Below are 21,547 nucleotides of genomic sequence, written 5' to 3' on the forward strand. Positions count from 1 at the left end.
GACGCGAGGGGTCTGGATGTACTCCGGCTGTTATTCCCTGTTAAAAGATTTAAACCATTGGGGTATGATAGGTCCCTTTGATGTTTGCTAAGCACGGAGCTGGGGAACAAGGGAGACAGGAGAAAGAGAAGGAGAAACGGGGGGAGAGGTGGGGTGAGGTACACTAGCGATGGTAGCCATGATGCGGGGCAGAGGCTTGTTACTAGAAGGCAATCTTCTTTGCGGAGCCACACCAGAGACGGGAGGAGACTCGGTGAACCTCTGCCTCGACACAGTCACGCCAACAAAGGGAAGATAAAAGACAGAGGTTGAAGCTGGGGCCGAGACCCGCTGTGAAGCTGAGATTAGTGCCTGCGCAGAGTTTTGGCACTTCTACAACTCCAGCAACTTTGATGGGACCTAATTGCCCCATTTTGGTTCTTATTTAGGTGAAAGGCTAGCAGCAGACACCACAGTCATAGGGACATTATTTTTCCATTAAAGGTTAAATAAGATGGTTTTTTTTTATTATTGAGATGAAATGATTAAAATTGTTGGGTAATAATTTTATTTACAGGGGACTTATAACTAGAAAATTCCTCCCGAGAAATTTTGAATGTGCTCCTCATGCAAGAGAGAGAGAGAGGCGAGCAGCGGAGTCCGTGTGTCTCTTATTTAGAAAATCCAGCTTCTTTCAGGCTTCCTGGTGAGGTCTTGTAAACATCGGAGGCTTTTATTTTGAAAATCCAACCTTTTTTACGCTTCCTTATATGGACCTTTTCCAGTTGAGGTTCTTTATTTTGAAGATCCAGCCTCTATTCAGGCTTCCTGGCAAGTTCCTATCCTCATCTGCGTTTTTTTGTGACTCTGTGCCACCCTTATTAACAGTGGAGCCGGCTGTATAAAGCTCATTTCTGTATCTAATGTTAAAAAGTGAGGCTGCTTATTGGATTCTAATGTATTTCTTGTTGTGTAATGAGTAGGGAGAGGGAAACTATTTCGTCTGTTCAGCTTTATTTTTGTCGTATCATTTCTCTGTTGGTATCAGACAGTAAAAGGACGTGACTGCTGCCTTTCACCCTCGTTCCCCGCCTCTTCCGTTATCCCCTCATTCAAAGAATAAAGGACAAACCCTCATTCAGGAGAATTTCATATAATTCAGTGGAAATATTGTTTATCACTGAAGAATCTGTTGTTGATGTGTGCAATCAGTAGAATCCTCCTTAGAGAACCATGAGATGCCCAGAGTGAAGTTTTCCTCTGTAACTGTGTCACATTTCAACACTTCACTCATCATGTGTCAGTTTGTCACTGTGACCTCACTAAAGCCCTTTTGTGTTTTTAGCTTTAGTTTGAATCTCCATAACGTTCAAGGTTTTGTGAGACAGATTAGTCGATCAAATCCGCAGACGTCAACAGATGTAGATCTTTTTACTAATGGGTTCCGTTCAATCTCCACTGCAAAGAACTGACTGCGTATTTAAAGATGTTTAATTGCAGAAAGTGGAGTCTTGTTCCTGAGTACAGTTGAAAACCAGTGTTTAGAATCACAAACTGAGCATTTTATTAGGAACCTCCTTTTCCTCTCAGATCTTTTTTCAAATCTAAATACAGTTTATAAAACAACAGAAAACTTTATTTTTACATCACTGCTCTTTAAATGATGCAAGTCTATTTGAGTTTACAGAACTCAGCTCTGCCTGCAAGCCTGTCAAAGCCAAGTCCAGCAAAGAGAGGCTGAGTGAATGTGGTCCGGCCACTGTGGATCAGAGTCATGGTGTCAGTGACGCCGTAGAAGGACACAACACCCGCGCTTTGATCCAGGTACGACCTTTAGACCCAGCAGCATCAATGTAGTTAGATGTAAACTTTCATATTTCCGAAACCTTCACAATACAATGACAAAGATTCATGATCGTATCCAAATCCAATTTTAGCTAACCACCCTGCTCTGTCGATATTCATGTATGTTACTGTACATCAACTCCTGCTGTCCTCTCCACCTCGAAGTAACAACATCCAGCCAGAATCTCTCTACTCCGGACCTGAGGCCAAATAAGGTATCCAGATGAGTAAAGAGGACTTTTCTGTTTCCCTCAGATAATAACAGTCGTTTGTGGGCTGTGTTTTGATCCAGTGTGATTTCCTATATATATTTTAAGAAGTCAGCTCTGGTCTTGGGCTCTGGTTGTGGCAGTAATACATCCACTTGAGACACAATCTGTAAAATCGTTGTCTTTGCCTTACTCGGAATGTCCTGTAGTCGACCTTTGACCTGTGACGCAGCTGCTGTCACATCTTCAAAGTACCTCAGAGGACGGACCCTGATGCTGGATGAGTGTGTAGATTCACTGAGTGTCAGTGAGGGGTAGTTGTGTAGAAACTGGTTGTGATCCCCTTTGTGTGAGAGAGACTTCATTTCATGGTCTTTCCTCTTCAGCTCAGTGATCTCCTGCTCCAGTCTCTTCTGAAGCTCTCTGACTCGCTTCAGTTTCCTGCTGGGATCTGATCTGCTGATTCACATCAGAGCTTCTTTTCTCCAGCAGACGGATCAACTCAGAGAAGATCTTCTCACTGTCGTTCACTGCTTTATCAGCAGAGCCATTGATGGCCTCCACCTCCTGTTGAAGCAGCTTCACATCTCTCTCTCTGTCCTGGAGTCCCTTCTGGATTTGTTGTCTCCTCCGCCCGAGCTCTCTCTGTCTCTCAGTCCTTTCCACAGAGTAGAGATAACATACACGGGCTGATCAGTGCGGCAGAACATCTGTATCACTTCTTTGTGATGAGAGCAGATGTTCTACTGGAGCTTCTAAGAGGGCTCCACCAGCTTATGCTTCTGAAATGGAGGTGCGTGAAAATTAAGCTGAAGGTGTTTTTCACAATACGAAGCCAAACAAACCAAACAGGACTTGAGAGCTTTCAGTTTTCTCCCAGTGCAGACCTCACAGGCCATATCTTCAGGTTCAGCATAGCAGTGATCAGCAGGAGCAGCTTGGAGTCCAGTCTCCCTCAGCTCCTCCAGTGAATTAGCTATCATGGAGCTTTTCACCAGGAGAGGCTTCGGTGTGAAGGTCTGTCCACACTGAGGGCGGCTGTAGATTCCTATCTCATCCTCATTGTCCCAGTGGGATTACAATAGAGCTCATACAGTAGCTATGCCCACAGCCAATGATCAACTGATCCTCCTGTAGATCCAAACAGATTGAACAGCAGAATCTTGGTCTGTCTGGTTGATTTTCTTGCTTTGCCATTTCACCTGGTGCCAGGGACTTTAGAATAGTTTTACTTCCTCTCAACAGAAACCTATCTCTGCTACTTCTGCTCTTGTTTACTTCCTCTTTTTAAACGTTTAAACACACTATTGAAAAAGGGCAACAGTGTTGTCTTATTTCTTTTCATAGTGTGCCTGGGTAAACTGTGATAAACCAAGGGACATGTACATTTTTATCCTTGCCTTAAATTCTAGGTTAGATGGTGATAAACTTGATGATAGCAAAGATGCACAGAGATTCCACTGCTCATGTAGCAATTTATTGACTGCAACTGTACCAGAGTACATGGAAATACCTCAAAGGAACAAAGTTTTAGTAACGTTAGGACCAGGCACACTCTGCATTTCTATTTATTTTCTCTCCAGGCTGAATAAATATACTGAAAAAATGTATTCAGTGTTTTTGTGACATTTAACTGTCACCCCAAACTTTTGACCACTATACTAATATCAGGCTTTGAAAAATATATTATTATGTTATTTGTTCTGTGTCGCTGTTAGGAGTCTGAAGTGTGTCAAGGGCACATCTTATAAAAGACCCGCAGAAAAAAAATTAAGAAGTACCAGGGCAAAGGTTAACTAAACCCCTAAAACATTTTTTCAGATGAAAACCAATATATCTGGATATTTAGTCGAGAAAATATTTATTTGGGAATTCGACCGTGTTAAAACACAGTACATGTGAGCACAGAAAGGGGAAAAGAATAAAAAGATGTAAAGGGATGACACCATAAGTGTACGCAGCGTCTCAACCATCCATGCCCTGGAACATTAACAAGTAAGAAAATGTTCACCAAGCAGTCCGACACTCCCTGAATGGGTCACAAAGAGCTGTAGTTACCCTCAAACAGGGTGGCAGCAGTGGCAACTGTGACAGCTGCCTTAAATCGTGTTATATATATAATACATCAGCTACATGTGGACTGAAGTTCCAACAGTGTAATATCTGAAATCAGATGTAGAGAAAGACGTGTTTGTTTCATGGTCAGAGGAATGGACCTGATGCATGTTCCATTTCTATATCCTGACAGGGAGGAGCTGGTTGTGTTTGAAAGGAGGAAGAAGTTGACTTTTTCAGGCTTTACTGCATTTCACAGAGACCTGTTGGTACCTGGTGTTCAGAAGAGCTTTTAGTGAGAGGCAGAGTATGTTATCCTTCATTCACCACATATAGTAGTAACAATTAAAGTCAAATCAAATAGATTTGATAATAATAAATCCTATCTTTATTTATAAAACACATCTCAAAACAATATGTGCAAAATGCTTCACAAATTAAAAAAAACTCATATACTCACAAAACTCAATTATAACTCACTCATTATAGCCCACCTGAAAGAGGGCTGGATTTTCAAAATAACCAAAGGTATCTCTGAGTTACATATAGAAACCTCAGAAATCTTTATAAGCTGTGCTGTTTAGTGCCCGTTTAGTAATGTAAAGTTCATCCTTTCATCTATACCATACTAATTAGTAGGGAATTAATCACCTGAGTTAAAAAGCAAATGAGATTGACAGAAGTTTAACCCATTGATGAATGATGCTAACACTTGTGTTATATGTGTGTGTGTGTGTGTGTGTGTGTGTGTGTGTGTGTGTGGGTGTGGGTGTGTGTGTGTTTGTGTACCACATCCCCCTTCATGGTACAGCATTTGGGAGACAGATGGAAGACAGTCTCTGCAAAGGGAATACTAAAGATCTGAAAGTGTTTTAGAAACAATTAAAATCTTTGATGGTTTAATCTGTTCACATCAAAAGCAACAATCCCTCTGTTTGATTTTCTTTTGATGACACAGAATAAAACCGATTGAGCCAACTGTTCACAAACACTGATGTAAACCACAGACTCTGAAGGGCTGTATTTACATAAATATATATATACTGTATAAAATAAACAATGCTGACAATCTCAAATGGTAATCAGCTATACAAATGGGCAAATAAATAAAAGGAAAAACATTTTAAATTCGATTGCGTGATGAAACATATATATTCTTCAGTGTTTTCAGATAAATATCAAACTTAATGGACAACAACATGCAGATCAAACTACTTAATGATTGGAGGCAAAGTGATTCATTTGCCCTAATCTTTTGGTTAAATGTTTGGTTCTCACCAGAGAATTTTTAATCTGCACAATGTCAGAGGACAAAAGTCTAATCAAACTGCCTTAGAAGCATTATTCTGACCTATTTCACTGCTGTCTTTGTGCATGTTCGTTAGACAGTTAATCACAGGGGGAGTACTTCATAGGCGAGGGGATTAGTTGACTCAGGGAGGCTTTTTGACATTCTGACAGTGTTCCACTGGGTCACTCCCCCTCACTTCCCTCCTGATATCTGGCTTCAATCCTTCCTCAGATACTCTCACAATCTGTAAATTCTCTGGGGATCACATTTGGATTTTATTATCTTTAAATTAGTAACAATTAAAATGAAGTTCTGCATTGCTTCTGAAGCTAGCATCAGTGTGTTGACAGTCTAATAATGCTAGTTTTACTGCACTCAGTTTTCTTTTGTCTTTCTTATAGCAGTGAAAAAAACTATATTTTTTTTCCACAGCTATTGTTTTGAGAATTTACTTTTCATGTAATATATTTTTTTTTTCTTTCTAATTTAGACATCATTTAGTGGAAGTCAAATCACATCTCTGTCTGCCGGCATGTGATAACTCGCAGACTACTGAGATTTGCACTTACGTGTTGCTTGCGGTATGTTTACATTTGTCTAAAAGCAGTGTAAATTGAATTCTGCTGTATGTTCCTGACAGTGAGTACAAGTGTAAAGTGGCTTGTACAGAGCTGTACACACCACTCCTCTGGGGCCCAACCCTCCCTCATTGTTCCATCAAGGCTCAGGATGATGGCTCTAAGAGCGGGAGGAAAATAATCAATAACTAACATGGCATCCTGCATCCAGGAAGATTCTGCTGTAAATTAACTTGACACTGGGGATGAAAAAGGAGAGAGAGCTCCTCTGGATATCTGTTTGTCTGCTCTCTTCCTCAGATGTGGCGGGGAAAGAAGTACCAAACGGGGAGCAATTGAATGCAAAGTGCTCGTTTTCTCGCCGACTTTTCTGCAAGCGCAGCCTACCCCCGACCCCTTGAGGCAAGACCAGCAGAAACCCGCATCAGATCAGAAGGTGACATATCAAAAACTGTGTCACAGAAAAGGCAGTAATGGCTGCCAAAGATGTGGCAGGAGTTCTAGTTTTCTACTGGGCTCCTTCTATTGCTCTCCTGTCTATAGGGGTTGTATGGTATCAGAGGGAAACGCACTCTCAGGCCTGCCATGTAGAAGCGGGATTTGATCTTGATGGCTTTGTGACAGTTTGGGATGAGGGATAGCGGTTAGCGCCAAACAAGAGACTGGAGGCTGATCAATGGGACTTTCCAGACAGGCCTATGAGCAGAGAAACTATGGGATGGTACTTCTGTGCTGCTCAAAAACTCCCTTTATCACTTTTTGATAATCACTCTTCTCTTTTCTTTCAGTCTCCACAAGCACAAGACACAGTGACAACACACATACACAAACACACACAGACACACACACACACACATATATACAGTATATAAATAAATATATATATATATATATATATCAGAAATAAGGTTAAATTGTTCATTCTATTGAAGTCAATATCAAAATTGCAAATTGACCAAATGTAATTTAATTATCACATTAACAATGCCCTTACATGCTGTCAAGTTTTTAAAAATTCACATTGTTAACTGTGAACTAGAAGGCTGGATGTTCAAGAGAAGAAGATAATGAGTCTTTCATTCGATAAACTAATTGTGTCAACCTCATTTCGCCGCTACGAAGCATAGTTGTCAGTAGTTTTTTCAGTTTCCGCCCAAAAAACAAACAGATAACCATGTGCCTTTATTCAACTAAATCACAATGTAACACATAGCAGTTCCAGCACATTGGGAAAATGTCGAAAATAGCGTTGTCCACAATGAATAAGTCGATAAATTAAATACAAAAATAAATATTAAGTTGTTACTGAGTTATGTCAATATTGCTGAATTCATGTTTCTTTCTCAACACCACTTTTCTTTTTGGTTAGTTAATTAGATAATTTTTAAAGTCACTTTTCTCCAATGACAGACTAAAAAGGGTTGGATGAATGAACCCAACAACTGTGCCATGATGACAGGTCCCAAAGGTGATTGGTCACTAGAGGAGGAAATGCGTTAAGGAGCAAATGCCAGCGACAACCTGACATCAAAGGCGATATGCAGCGAAGCACCTTTTACCATTCAGAAGCAGCTGTAGAGAAAGTGCAGGTTTCATTAAAGATGTAATGGAGAGCTGGCCAAGGTCTGACGTGCTGAGGATCTTCTTCAGCACGTCAGGTAGAAGCTGTCTACAACATAACAACAACAGTCGATAGAGGCCAACAGCAATGTCACAGGCCACCTGATAACAGTGAAAAGGACCTGTAAGAGCGCTCCCTCACAGCATACAAAAGGCCCTGTCAGTTCATAAAATTCTCTGGCTTTGGGTCAGTGAGCATAGTCCAGTAATACCCCTTTTCCACCAAGGCAGTTCCAGGCCCGGTTCGGAGCTAGTGCCAAATCTGGCTCTCGGCCGGTAAAGCTGGTTCCAGGGCCACAGCAACTCATTGCTTTGTCTACAGTTGTAGAATAAATAACTGTCTATGTCAGAGGAGGGGGCGGGATTTTTGTGTCATACAAAAACTTAGTTGTGACCACTTGTGATTGGATCTCACTTCACTGCTCTGTGTGCAAATGTAACAGAGTTAAGGGTGGACTTTATTATACACTTTATTAATTTTTACTTCCAATTTCTAGTTTAGTTTAGTATATGTGTATTTCTTCTCAATGTGTTATTTTTATTTACCATTATTTCCTTAGGAAATTATGTTATTGTAACTCCTGGGCTTTCGTAGCTTCTCCTATCTGCCCTTCACATTGCTGTATTACTTTGCTGAGGGAGCGAAAGTGCAGAAACAGACCAGAGAATGTTTAAAGTGTTTTCATGTCTTATGCAGGAGAAAAACCTTGAAAACAGTCCTTTGAGTTGTCGTCCTTAATGCCCTAAACACATCTGTTGCTCTGAAGCCGTGACCTCTTAGTATCCGTAACACAAATAAACACAAGATTAGTGTTGGTGAAGATTAATTTATGCGGTTTTTACCCAGTCTGCGTTCACAGATGTGTCCAATCACACTGTATTTGTGTGTCGGAGTGTGTCTGTGTGCTATCGCAAGAGTGAGAGAGAGAGAAAGGAAGAGAGCCAGCATGGTCAGGAGGGGCTGAATAAAAGAATGAATACACTCAGCTATAAGGAAAGATGTTACTCTAAGAAAAGTATCCATCAGTATGTTGTGATGAGTGGTTGACATGAAAACTTAAAGCAGGTCAGAAACATCAGGTGAGTCCGTGTGTGTGTGTGTGTGTGTGTGTATATGTGTGTGTCAGCGCAAGAGAGAGAGGGAGAAAAGTGAGGGAGTAGAGTCAGGATGGACTGAATGAATGATTGAATTTATATAATTTAATATAAAATAATAAGCTCCAGTTCGTAGGTTTATTCAAACAGTTCAATACATTCTCGAAGATGCAGACCATTATATCAACAAATTAAAATGACAAATTGCCCGAAAAACACCACTGACAGTGGACCTAACCAATCACTGATAGTCGATATATTTGTACAGTTGCCCTAGCTTGAAGTTGCTTTGAATCATAGACGTATACAGTGGCTTATATGGTGATATAATGATATGGCTCTAAAGCATTTCCAGCCCATGGACGAACAAACCGGCTCTTAAAAGGTTCACGGGTTGAACCAGCTCCGAACCAGCACTAGCACTCGGGTTCATTTTGGTGGAAATGGGGTTAAAGCGATCTTGGGTGTGGATATGTGTCGACTTGACATATGTCCAGACTGGCTGAAGATGCACTGAGTCTCAAATATGAGTGTGTCTTTTCTTGGCACCAGCTGAAGCTTGGCATATGGAAGGGCCCATGGTGGTGTAAAGTAAAGACAGGCGGAAGAGGAGCACAGGGGACGGCCGAGGCATGAGCTGCCATCCCTGTAGAGGAGCCCTGTAATTAGCAAGGCTAATGAAGAAAAGGGCTGAGACTAATGTCCCTGCTGACCTCTGAGCTCTCTTGGCAGGGTGAGAGGGTGGACTTCAACAGAGCAGAACATGATACCATGCTATAGCCATTAACCCCGACCCAGTACTCCCCTCAGGCTTACATCTGGTGCAGGACTGGACCGGTACCAAATCTCAGTGGGCAGCAAGACTGACTACCTGGGTCCACCGGTAATGAATTGCCTGATAGGCCCTATTATCTCTCATCTTCTCCACTTCATTGGGTGTAAATGCAACCTTTAGGACGGCGTTATTACCAGGTTGTGCTTCTCCTACTGCTGCCATTGACTCAAAAATGCAATTCAAATGTGCATCAAAAGCATTCTCAAGAGCCCTCGCTTCAAGTCTGCACATTGTACATATTCCATCATTATAAAAACTGTTGTTGTCTCTTTTGCACAGCATGGGTCCTCACACTGTGATTACATACCAGAGGAAGACACCTGTCACATGGAGCTGTTACTAGCTGTTACGAGCTGACAAGGCGACTACAGATTGGTTGCAGCTCATGCGATTGCATAGGGGAAAAACTGACGAGCCTATCTGCTCATCATTTTATATCATTTTATCTTTGCATATGCCTAAATCCCATTTCCAGAAACAAAATGCTACATCGTAAGGAGGCTAAAGAATTACCAAGTCTGGAAAGTGAGTTAGAATCACTGCCGAGGTATCTGGAGCTACATGGAGATTCACTTTTATGCAGGTTTTTTGGGGGGGAAGCTGTAATGCTGCTGCTGGGTGCAGGAGATGAGAGACAGGGATTCTAAAATACTGAACGAAAGGGGTGTCCTGCAGTATATATCAGCATCAACGTAGTTGTGGTGACACATGTGAACACTAACAAAGCAATATGACTGTCATCACTCAACATTATGAATCGAAGGCCTGCTGATGTGTGTCAAGCTTTACATGTGAAAGCAGAAAAATACACATCAAAGATAGCAAAATAATGGACATGCCTGTGGAAAGAGGTATGTCGCACTGATGGTCATTATCACAATTCATCAACAGTCTGTCAAAAATATTAAATATTACATTTAAACAATAAACTATTATTGTGATATCCCAGCTTCCACATGAAAGGACTTCGTTAGCCATGAAGCTGTATTGTCCTGTCACTCAGTCCATGTTTCCACGGCTAAGGTCCGGACTAAAATATATCTCAGCGGCTACTTTAAACATTGCCATTAAAACGTTTGCAGACCCTCATGCTCCACAGAGGATGAACCCTTATAGCTTTGTTAATTCTCTGACTCTTCAATCTCACACGATCCTCAGATCAAGATTTTAAATTGGCCAATACCTTGGTTCATGACAAAAATGCCTGACACTTTGACATTCACACCAGCATCATTTGTACTTTCTGTTGAGCACAAATTACTTAGATTAAGATTAAGATGCATTTATTAGTCCCAAACACATGCACAGACACACTCATGCAGGTAGGGAAATTTAACCTCTGCTTTTGACCCATCTGGTGCAGGACACACAGAGCAGTGAGCAACCATGTACAGCGCCCGGGGAGCAGATGTTGGGGGAGTAAGGTGCCTTGCTCAGGGGCACTAGACAGGGTAGGGAGACTCTTGGATTTTTGGACAGATCAATCCAGGTTCGTCTTTTCGTTGTTTCTCCGTGGAGTCGAACCAGAGACGAACCAGAGACCTTTTCTGACCATTGTCCAAGTTTCTGCCACTAGTCCACCGCCTCTACTGAAGGTTAGCATTCTAACATGCTAAATCTAGAATTTTACCTTTTTAGTTTAATGCTATGCAGAATTCATTGAGAGCAAAATCGAATTGTTGACGTTAGCATTTTAGCAGCATAACGTCTATAGTTGTAGTTCTTTTTTTCTATTACTTATTCCACCAAGATATAATGTCTGATAACATGTTTTACTAGTTGAGACATCATTTCTTTGTTATATAACATATATACTGTCTTGTATACAAGTGGAATTGAGAATTGAGAATATTGGCAGGATAACTGAATTAGATATATTATATTATATCATATTGACTACATAGTATGGGGTGGGTAGGACGAAAATAAACATATCTTTGTATGTGTGTCTGTTTGATTAGCCCAAGTTGAGGAAGAGGACAGATAAATATTGTATAAAATAAGTTATTGTGTAATGTGAGCCATCAAATTAATTAAGGGGTCCACAGCTGTTGGAGGCGAATAAGGCCATGAATTTTTCAGTGCTACCACTTCTCCCTAAGATTTTACAATAAATATTTCTGGAGGTCTTGGATGAATTTTTCATGGCTGAGTGGGGAGATGAAAGGGGAATTAGGAATCCAGGGGACGGGAGCTCTCTGCTGCTGACACACCACAGAGAGGTGCATCGGCTCCAATCTTTATCAATGAAACCCAACCGGCACTATTGCTTTAATTACCCTGCTTTGTCAAGCACTCCACTATCAATAAAGAAAGGCAGGGCCGTGTGGTCTTTCAGAGGGAGGAGGAGATGGGGATGATATCATGAGTTCCATTTGTTTTCATGTCCTCCCACTTTAACAGAGGAAATAATGTAACCGTGATCCAAGTCCTGACCACATCGCCGTCCCACTGTAATGCAACTGCAACCTGTTTTGTTTGGAACCCAGAGATTGACTTGCGGTCCTCTAAACCCAGACAGCACTGTAGTGTCAGGTGTGGCAGCACTTCCTTTAATTCAAGGCTGTATCATTTATTTATCCATCCTCAGAGAAGGCAAATCAATAAAACATCAATCTGCTATATATGCCATATACCATGACATGGTGATAAATGCCATTGATTTGAATGATATAGTATAAGCAGGAGGAAGAGATTGGATGAATAAATCAGAATTGCGCACAACTTATATGTGTCCCTATGTGTGAGTGTTTGGTATTCAGAGAGGATCCTGAGGTAACTAATTCAGGAGAGACATCTGTTAGGTGGGCAATACACCAGCAATATTCCACCTGGAATAGCATCCATACTTCACTCCATACTGAAACACAGAGAACAGAAATGGTGCTGTTTGAGTTTATATATGTGTATGTAGAGGAAATTATGATTTTAACACCACTTCTTCTGGGTTCTACTCGGATAACGAACATTTGTTTATGAACGCAATGAGGAACATCAGGTGCAACATGCATCTATTCATGTAGACAATTACACTATGGTGAAAATTATGTGGACACCTCTAAATGTGCTGTTTTTTATGGTTTGGAGAAAGATCCATTTCATGATCATCTTCAACCTGCATTACTTTTATTATTTTATTTTTTATACCATGTTGTGGCAGCAGAAACAAGCTATGCTACATTTTCATTTTATGAAGCTTTCTTAGGAAATGGTAATTAGGCCTATATATATATATTTATTTATTTACTTTTTCACTCAGTCATTGGTTGGAATCTGGGCTTTGAATGAATTGCCCAATACCCACATTGGGTTTCGGAAGAACTTGACTTATCTCCTTGTCCTTGATCTAATCCAATACCTTTGGGATGACTGGGAATGCCGAATGAGAGCCAGGCATTATCATCCAGCATCAGTGCTGGACTTCACTAAAGCTGTGGTAGAGAAACTCTCAGCAGTTTGGGTCCAGCATCCAGCAGAAAGCCTGAGACCCGAGGAGTGGAGGCTCTAGCAACACCCGTATGCCCATGTGGTTTCAGATTCAGTGTAATGTTAGGCTCTACCAATGCTTTTCTTGTACAAGTATTTATATAATGTCAATATGGTAATCTGTGCTCTACTAGCAATGTTGTTTTGAGATCTATTAATAGAAGAGAAAGGAGGCTTACTACAACAGACAGCTCCACTCAGCACTGTGGAGGACCGATTGTTTAATTCTGTTATATTCTCACTAATCAATGTGTTCACTTCAAAGCGATGGGAGATGCTTGCATCCAAAGTAGATTGATCAGCTCTAATACAAGTCATTAACATACAAGTTGTTAACAAGTGAGGCCTCTGTACTGTATCTAGGAATCAAGAGAGCCATCGATAAAGCCAGTTTAGGACTTTTAATGTCTTAAAACCTTGAGAACACACTCCTCCACTCTGGAGTGAGATCAACCACTGTTAAACCGTTTTCTCTCTTTCCCTCTCGACGTTTTCCCGTCTATCTCTCTTATGTCCCCCGTTCACTCACTCAACCTTAGCCACTTACCTTGAGGGCTGTACTACGAAAGCTTTAGACCACTGGTGTACTTTACTGATGATAAATTTATAAGCCAAACTGAGGGGAAAGTATTAAACAACCTTGTGAATAGCCGGAGTTCGCTTTAACTGAGGTGGCGTATCCTTTTCATCAACAGAAATAACCTTTCAAAGGCAGTAAAAGCATGCTTAGAAAGTAAAAGGCCATTTTAGCAGAGGAGGCGCTCCTGACGATGGGAGGGTGGGGAGGCAGAAACAATCTGGCCTCTGATAGCCTACAGCCCTCCCCCCAGACACTCTCCTCACTCTGCCCCCCAACAATCCCCGACCCCTGGCCACACCACTACGAACACAGCACGCATCCCGCCCCTTAAAAAAGCTAAATCAAGGCTTTGAAAAATATACAGTGTCTTTAATAATTCAAGCATTGGTGGGTTTGAATAGCCTCTTTAGCGTAGACATATACAGTCTCCTGATATAAGATCAGTCCCTCAGGGGGCTCCCTCGCCATCTTCCTGCAGCGTGCCCTCTGCTAACTGCAAGATGGGCTGCTGCTTCAGATGCAACTACCTGCCTGATTATATTAAGTAGAAAAAATTGAATGTATACAGGATTTCACAGCTTTTTTACCAGCAGCTTCAAAAATTGAATTAGTTAAATCAGTGTATATTTATTTAAAAAGTTCTTGATCCTCTGGTATAACACGCTGTGAATCCATGAATCAAGTGCAAAGTTTTGCAGTAAAGCAATTATTGCAGTTGACTAGCATCTTTACTGGGGTTGTGGACCAACACAGGATTGTAAATATTTAACTATCTTTGCACCCAATGCACATTCATATTTCATCAGGTTTCTTGCAGTTTATTCTCAAAGCAAAGTGTTGGACTGCATAATTATTTCAGTTTAGCATTTTTTTTCCAACCTATTACTTCCATAAATACAGGAATTTGAGTTATAGCTCCTCAGAGGGCTAATTTAAGAAAAACATGCATTAATTAATACAACCTAGATGGAAAGGAAGAAATCCCTAAGTAAGTAAGCTGTTGGCAGATATCAAGGATGATTTTCGTCTTCAAAGGAAATGGGGATGGATTTGAGAGGATGCAGCGGTTTAATCAATACTGTTGACTCTTGAGGTTGGCAGGTGTGGTTTGTGCGCACCTCTCAGCAGAAGCGTTTCCATCATTCAGAGAGATAAAGCTCAATGCGGCCGAGCTGGAAACCTAATCCCAACTTTCAAATGCCCTCTGTTGTCATTCCGAATGTTTAATAGAAGTTAATTTACAATTTTTGCCTTTAAAAAATAAAGTACCCCTCATGAAATATACATCAAGGTATTTCTTTGTCTTTACCTGAACCACTTCAGTGCAGTCTGCAGGACCTGACTTTAAACCTTTTGTTGTATGCTTCCATTTGTGTCTATGTCCATTCTCACATTCGATGTGTGCAATAATGAAATAAATATCGAACCCTTAAATATTTTAGTGCATTCTAGGAGTAAAGTGGAATTGTTTTTCTGACAGAGGTTGTCTGTGTCCCCCCCCCCCTTCTCTCTCTCTCCCTCCTCACAAATGCATTGTGTGCACTGGCCGGCCCAATCCATCACTCGGCGTCTGGCGGGAGAAAAAGCACTTTCCCAGGGTGGGTGTTTTTTAGTTCTGCCAGCGCTGCTGTTTCAGTGGGCACCCGTGAGACCTCGCTGATGGACACTCTGGTCATCACTGGCAGGGAGCTTTGGGACTCTCCTCAACCTCCCCAGCCCCCCCCCCCCCCCCAGCCCCCTCCCCTCCTATCTCCACCTCAGCCTGTTTCACTCACCTCGTGTTTTCACCAGCACCTTCCTTTGTCCCAGCAGTGTTGTGCACTCCTTTTTGACAACGATGACTCCTGTACCTGCTTGCAGTCTCCCTTGCGAAGTGGTTCGGCCTTCAGAGACCAGCCCCGCTCTGTTCCAGGGCTTAGCTTTCTCAAGGTGTTGGGAGACTTGAGCGATTACAGCATGAAGATGAACTTTAATATTCTTGACAAGTGGGAGATTTTATTGATATACACATATATATATATGGCTCAGGAGGTGGAGATAACCAGAACGCCGGCGGTTCGATCCTAGTGCTCCCCATTCCACATGTCGACGTGTCCTTGAGTAAGATACTGAACCACAAATTGCCCCTGAGCCGGTAGTGAGTGAGTGTGTGATAGTGTACTGTGTACTCTGTGTGAATATGTGAATTACAAAAACGGTGCTGTAAAGTGCTGTCAGTGGTCTTCAAGACTAAATTAGTGCAATATAAATACAGACCATTTAACATTGACTATATATTATATGTAGGGATTCTCGATTGGACAGCAGGGAGAGTCAGAGCATCTCTCACTGTGGCTCCCGTTCAGCTCCATTTTGCATCACAACCCGGCAAAGCACAGAACACATGCATGTATGTGCTCAGAACAATTATGTATAAATAAATCTATTCAAATTGAAGTCTGCTCCACTTTTCTTCTGACAAACTGAGATTTGATTTCCAAAATGCTCGCTCGTCTCTTCTACACAAAGAAGCCAGCGGGGAGAGGGTGCAATCGCTGGAGAGAAGTGGGCTGGAAGGCAAATCTAGGTGATGCGTATGTTCTTAGAGTGCCCCTGGGTCTTCCATGGGTAGGTAGGATCTGACAAAAGAGATCTGTACAGCAAAAAAAGCCTCCACTCTGCTAGAGCATGGGAAATTAAGCCCAGATAAAGATTCTCTCTTAAACATACTCCCTTCTCTCTTTTCATCCCTCTTTTTTCCCCTCCCTCTGCAGTGGCAGAAGAAATTACCCATTGTACCATTAGATAAACCCAAACAGCCCTCTCCATAAGACCTCCAGTTCCTCGTGCAGTCCCTGCTTGGCGTCCCTCGGGTGTTTGTTCAAAAGGAAAACTCTGCGGTGCCTCCGGGGGATGTTTAACTCATTGCAGTGGCAAGTATTTAGAGAAAACTCAACAAGTTTGAGGCTGTCAAAGCTAGAATCCAACTGTCAGGCAGAATTATGTCTCTGAGGCGTCTGATGTGAGGTAATGACCAATTGCATCATTTTGACAAACCCACCATCGATGAGAACTAGGGCAGACGCCGATTGCTTTTTCACAAGTGGTCCAATTGAATTTGAAACACTGCTGCTAAGTGCATTAAATGATGCTGATTAACTAAGATTATAGCTGCGGCAGGGATGTGATTTCTGTTTTGATACGGAGCATAAATTGAGGAAGAGCAAACAGTTTTTTTTGAGTGGCTGATGAATAATTGAGAGTCAGCAGAGGGTACATCAATAAAGTGGTAATGAAGCATATCTGTGTGAAATCTCTAATTCTCAAACTCTGCCACTCTTCCAGCAGTCTGCAACATCTGCTGTTATGATGAAGCTCACTGTATGTTACTGTGGCTCTTAATAAATGGCACCTTTTCAAAATCAGGCACTGAGAATTAAGAAATATAAACATGATTAAACTGAACACACGATTTATATTCTTACTGTTAATTGCTGCTTGTACTAATCATTAATGATGGTTAAGTTAATGCTAGTCATAATATGGAAAATAATTATTGTTATTATTACTATTATTAGTATTATTACATTACAGTCACCACTAATCCTAACTCAAGTAATAATAATAATAATAATAATAATAACAATAATAATAATAATAATAATGATACATTACATTCACTGCATCCTTCAACATATTTTATAACCCAACTCCTTCCACTGACCTTGGCACTAGTGTATAATAATATTAAAAACTAAAAATCACTTCAAATCCTCTGTGTTGATATCAATAAGAGTATTTTCAAAACTGAGGCTTTGGTGCCCTCTATCTTTAAGTTAAAGAAGCTAAATAATAATAATAATAATAATAATAATAATAATAATAATAATAATAATTTGACAATATCCTTCATTTTCAGTTAAACATAGTAATTTTTAAGACATGAACTCAGAAATCTATCACACTAATGACAGTAGACAGGAGCTTATTCTGCCAACAGAAGTATTCTAATGTCGAAGCTGATGATGACATTGTGATGGCTGAATAACTCAGTCTGAAAAGAGCTGAGGAGCAAGACATTTTCTTTTTATTTACAAAATTGTCTACAGGTCACCTTCTTTGGAGTAAAACTGTACCTTTGTTCTGCCTTTTCCTAACACAGTCGTGGCATGTTGTGTCCACCTGGAGCACTGTTGACCTTCTGCGAGGCAGCTACCTAGTTAAAGAAGTCCATTTTCAAGGCTGCTCTTGCTCAAATCAAAACTCTATTATAGATTTTACCTCCAGGGGAACCTAGGGCTCACAAGGTCCTTGGCAATTTTACCTGAGGAAGAAGCTAAAAGGATCTGAATCTCCCAGGATGGCTGAGGAAAGGGAGGGTGTGAGGAGGAGAGAGAGAGAGGGTGGGATACGCACCCCAGGACCCAGGCCCCTAATCTTTCTCTGCCAAGCAGGGAGCAAAGCAGAGCAAAAATGGAGATTTAGAGATGGTTCAGTGGCACTGAACCTTGCACATCAGGGCCTGCAGAAAGTGGAGGCAGACGAAACCTTGAAAAAAACAAGAGGTGGAGGAGACGAGCTGAGAGATTGTTGTCGACGGATTGCCAGGGGAGCCCGTTTCAGCTCCCAGAAACAGTTTCCAATGCATTTAACATATATGAAAGGAGAACAACTCTGTCCTCACACCATCCTTAACTATGTGTACTAACAAGACAGATGGAGGCCAAAGATGCAGACAGATCACATCAGGACATCTGTCACTTCATGGCAACAGCCCCCTTAATAAGTGACAAGGCTTCCTCACCCGTGGGCACAGGATGGGGGAGGGTAGGAGGGTGGCGGGGGTGTGTGGGGGGTGGGGGACAGTGTCTCGGAGCGGTGGCTGTGCAAAGCAGTCGTCAAAGTCGTGTGGTGCCCTTTTTTTAAACAACTTGTCCCAATTACAGCCAATCACATGCGATCTGTGCCCTTGATTATCATGCTGGGCCGGAGACATCAAAGCGGCCTTCTGTGGGCTCTGACACAAGGCTGTGCAGTAATTAGTGGACTTCACTGAGGAGGGTTTCATCACCAAATGTTTTCAGAAAGCGGAATGTCTTAATTTGTGTGTGTGTGTGTGTGTGTGTGTGTGGGTGGGTGGGTGTTCACGTCAGGAGAGAACGATGCCCTACAGAAATAATTAAAAAGTAATTACAGCTCATCAGCTGTGCAAGTGCTCACAAAGTGCTGTCGCTGAAGAGCTGCTGCTTTCCTCGGGGCATCAGCGGAGCAGCGTGCCACATACAGATACAACATTCCCCACGCAGCCACATTTACACCAAATAAATACTTATGTCTTGTTACCAGAAACACCACAAAGGAGCTAAATTGGCCTCAACAGTGCAAACTCCAATGAATTTCTCATGGGTGTTAACTGGGTACTTACTGCTTATTCTCCTCGATAAACACCTGCATTTGTAGACGAATATGTTGTCTGCCAAGGACAGACCAGGTAGCATAGGAGGCACAGATTGTACGGCAGGTCGTTAAAGCAATAACGTGTCTCCTTGGCCGATGTGTCAAACTGTGTGCTCTGCGAAACTGAGACACAGCCAGTCAACCTCTTAAATTGACATCATGTTTGCGCTGTCCTCAGGTTGCAGTAAGGGTTGATGGCCGATGCTTCTGTGATGACCACTTCGTACAAACATGGCTGGCAGGGCGGTCCGGTGAGGGGGAAAGTGCACGCTAAGTGTTTGTGACGAGTGCTAAGGCCATTGCTTGATCCCAAGGAAGTAATGAAGGCTGGACTGTAGGCGGTGTGTTTTCTTCGTCCACCTGATGGCAGACTTCTAACAAGCCCAGTGTCAGTCCGGCTTAAGGTCACAAGTCCTCCCTCCACTGCTCCTCCAGAGATATCACATCATGTGTTCACCCCTCCCACTGCAGCGCTGTGGGGCCAAATGGCACAATGGTCACAAACTAGTCTGGTTCAATGACGCGAGTTATTCAGAAAACAAGGCAGCAAAGAAAGTATGTTTGTTAATGGGTGAATACTGAGCAGGACACAAAAGGCAACAAAATTGCAAGTAAGAACAGAGTAGAGCGCCCACTGGTGGTGAAATACATGCATGAAATACAAATAGTCACGGACGAAACTATATTACAAGATCAGTATGATAAAGCTTAAAAAGGTAAATATGATTAAATAGATTCATAAAGAGAGGCTGGAATTTACCTCCAGAATAATGAAGGACTATTAAATATTTAGAAGAAGTATATAAATAGATATATAAAAATATAATTATAAGCAAACTTAACTTAATAAATAATGATAATTTCACAAATAAGTAAATAGTAAATAGTTACTATTTCATGTGCATTTTAGGTATTATTTCAGTTTAAATGGTCAATGAAACTGTATAATATAACTGTATGATTGCACACATGTAAAAAATAAAGTCAGTGTTCCAAATTTTTCATAACTTAGTCTTATATGTTTGGACAACTGTGTCCAAACTTATTAAACCATACACCTATATACAGTATAATTACAATGTCGTATATGTTATAGAAGCTAATGGTGCATTATCAAAGACATATAATTCATTGTTTATCTGCCTGGAGATTCATCATTGTTTGCTATATTTTTTAATTGTGAAACTACTTATTTAATATATATATATATAATAAATATAAATGTAACTGACTTTTTCAGTAGTTAATCCTGATTTGTAAAAAATATTCTTGGACCTTGGAGCCTCCCTATTTTATCTGTTGCATAATTAACAATTAATAAATGATAATGACAGAAGCATATATAGCTGAAAAGACAGCTTTTTGATGCAAGCGCAGCATTGCAGTCTGATTTGAAATGTTTTTTTTTTCTCCTTCGTCATAAATGTATCCATCCATATCCTGAATATTATTTTTGGGGAAATATTTATAATCTCAGATATTTTCCCTCAACTATCATTTTCTAATGATAATTAGGATATTAGAGACACTGTGGACGATATGCAGGTCAGATGAATGGGAGACTTAAAATGTATTTAATGACTGTGAATGTGTTTGTCTGTAACTGAATATTAAACCTAAATTTCCCTGCATCTCAACACATATATATATTCTGATGTTGGATACAATTAATATCTAATATAATTAAGCTCTAACATTTTAAGTCCAAACTTGTATTAAACACGTTAAATTAGCGGGTTGATAAGAATAAGTGTCTTATAAACATTGGAAAACGATATGGTAGCTTGCATCCAAAACAATAGATTTAATTTCGTATTGTTCAGCATGCAGTAGTAAAGAAAGGAGTAAAGATAATGCCCAGAGTTGTTATAATGTGTAGTCACTATTAATTCCAGCAGAGGGCAACATTATCCAACAAATGTTTGCAGTTTGACTTTCAGACACCTGCATCATCCACAACCTCCCCTCGTGTTTTATCATGTTTGGGAAGTTTCATTACATGTATATTGAATAACAGTAGTGTGGTTTGGTGCTGAGGGTCATTTATCAGCTGTTTTCAGTACTTCAACCAGCTGCTGGTATATACACCTAACTATTGACTCATACGGAATTAATACTGTCACATAGCAAATGTTCAGTTTTGACCTCATATACAGACAAATGAGAGGTCTGGAGAAAGAGAGCACAGGGACATCCTGACAGTGCAAATCCAGTTTGTTGCAACGACAGAATTCATATGATAATGAGCAATACTGTAATTTTTGAGTTCAGAATTTTGAGTAGCAATTATTGGAACAAATGTATTGAGGAATATTTAGGATGTTCTTGAAATGTAAGCTCACTGTCTATCAGCAAAGCGTACGTTCTCCAGCCTCATGTTCTACACGTGACATGTTTTGGATCTTGTTTCGTAGGTAAGGGTAGAAAAGATAAGTGATGGTATAGTAAGGGTTAGGTCATTTACAATTAATTAAATAAACTGAATATTTCTTGTGGCAGCTGTCACGACAAATTTCAATCAAGATTACAGAACCAGCA

General features: G+C 40.9%; 1 pseudogene; it reads right to left on the reverse strand.

The window, feature by feature from the left end:
• Positions 1–1,650: 1,650 nt before the first annotated feature.
• Positions 1,651–3,230, reverse strand: LOC128448109 (tripartite motif-containing protein 16-like; annotated as a pseudogene).
• Between the last annotated feature and the right edge of the window lie 18,317 nt (positions 3,231–21,547).

This window comes from Pleuronectes platessa, chromosome 9, assembly GCF_947347685.1.
Source record: "Pleuronectes platessa chromosome 9, fPlePla1.1, whole genome shotgun sequence".
In the NCBI taxonomy this organism is placed as follows: domain Eukaryota; kingdom Metazoa; phylum Chordata; class Actinopteri; order Pleuronectiformes; family Pleuronectidae; genus Pleuronectes; species Pleuronectes platessa.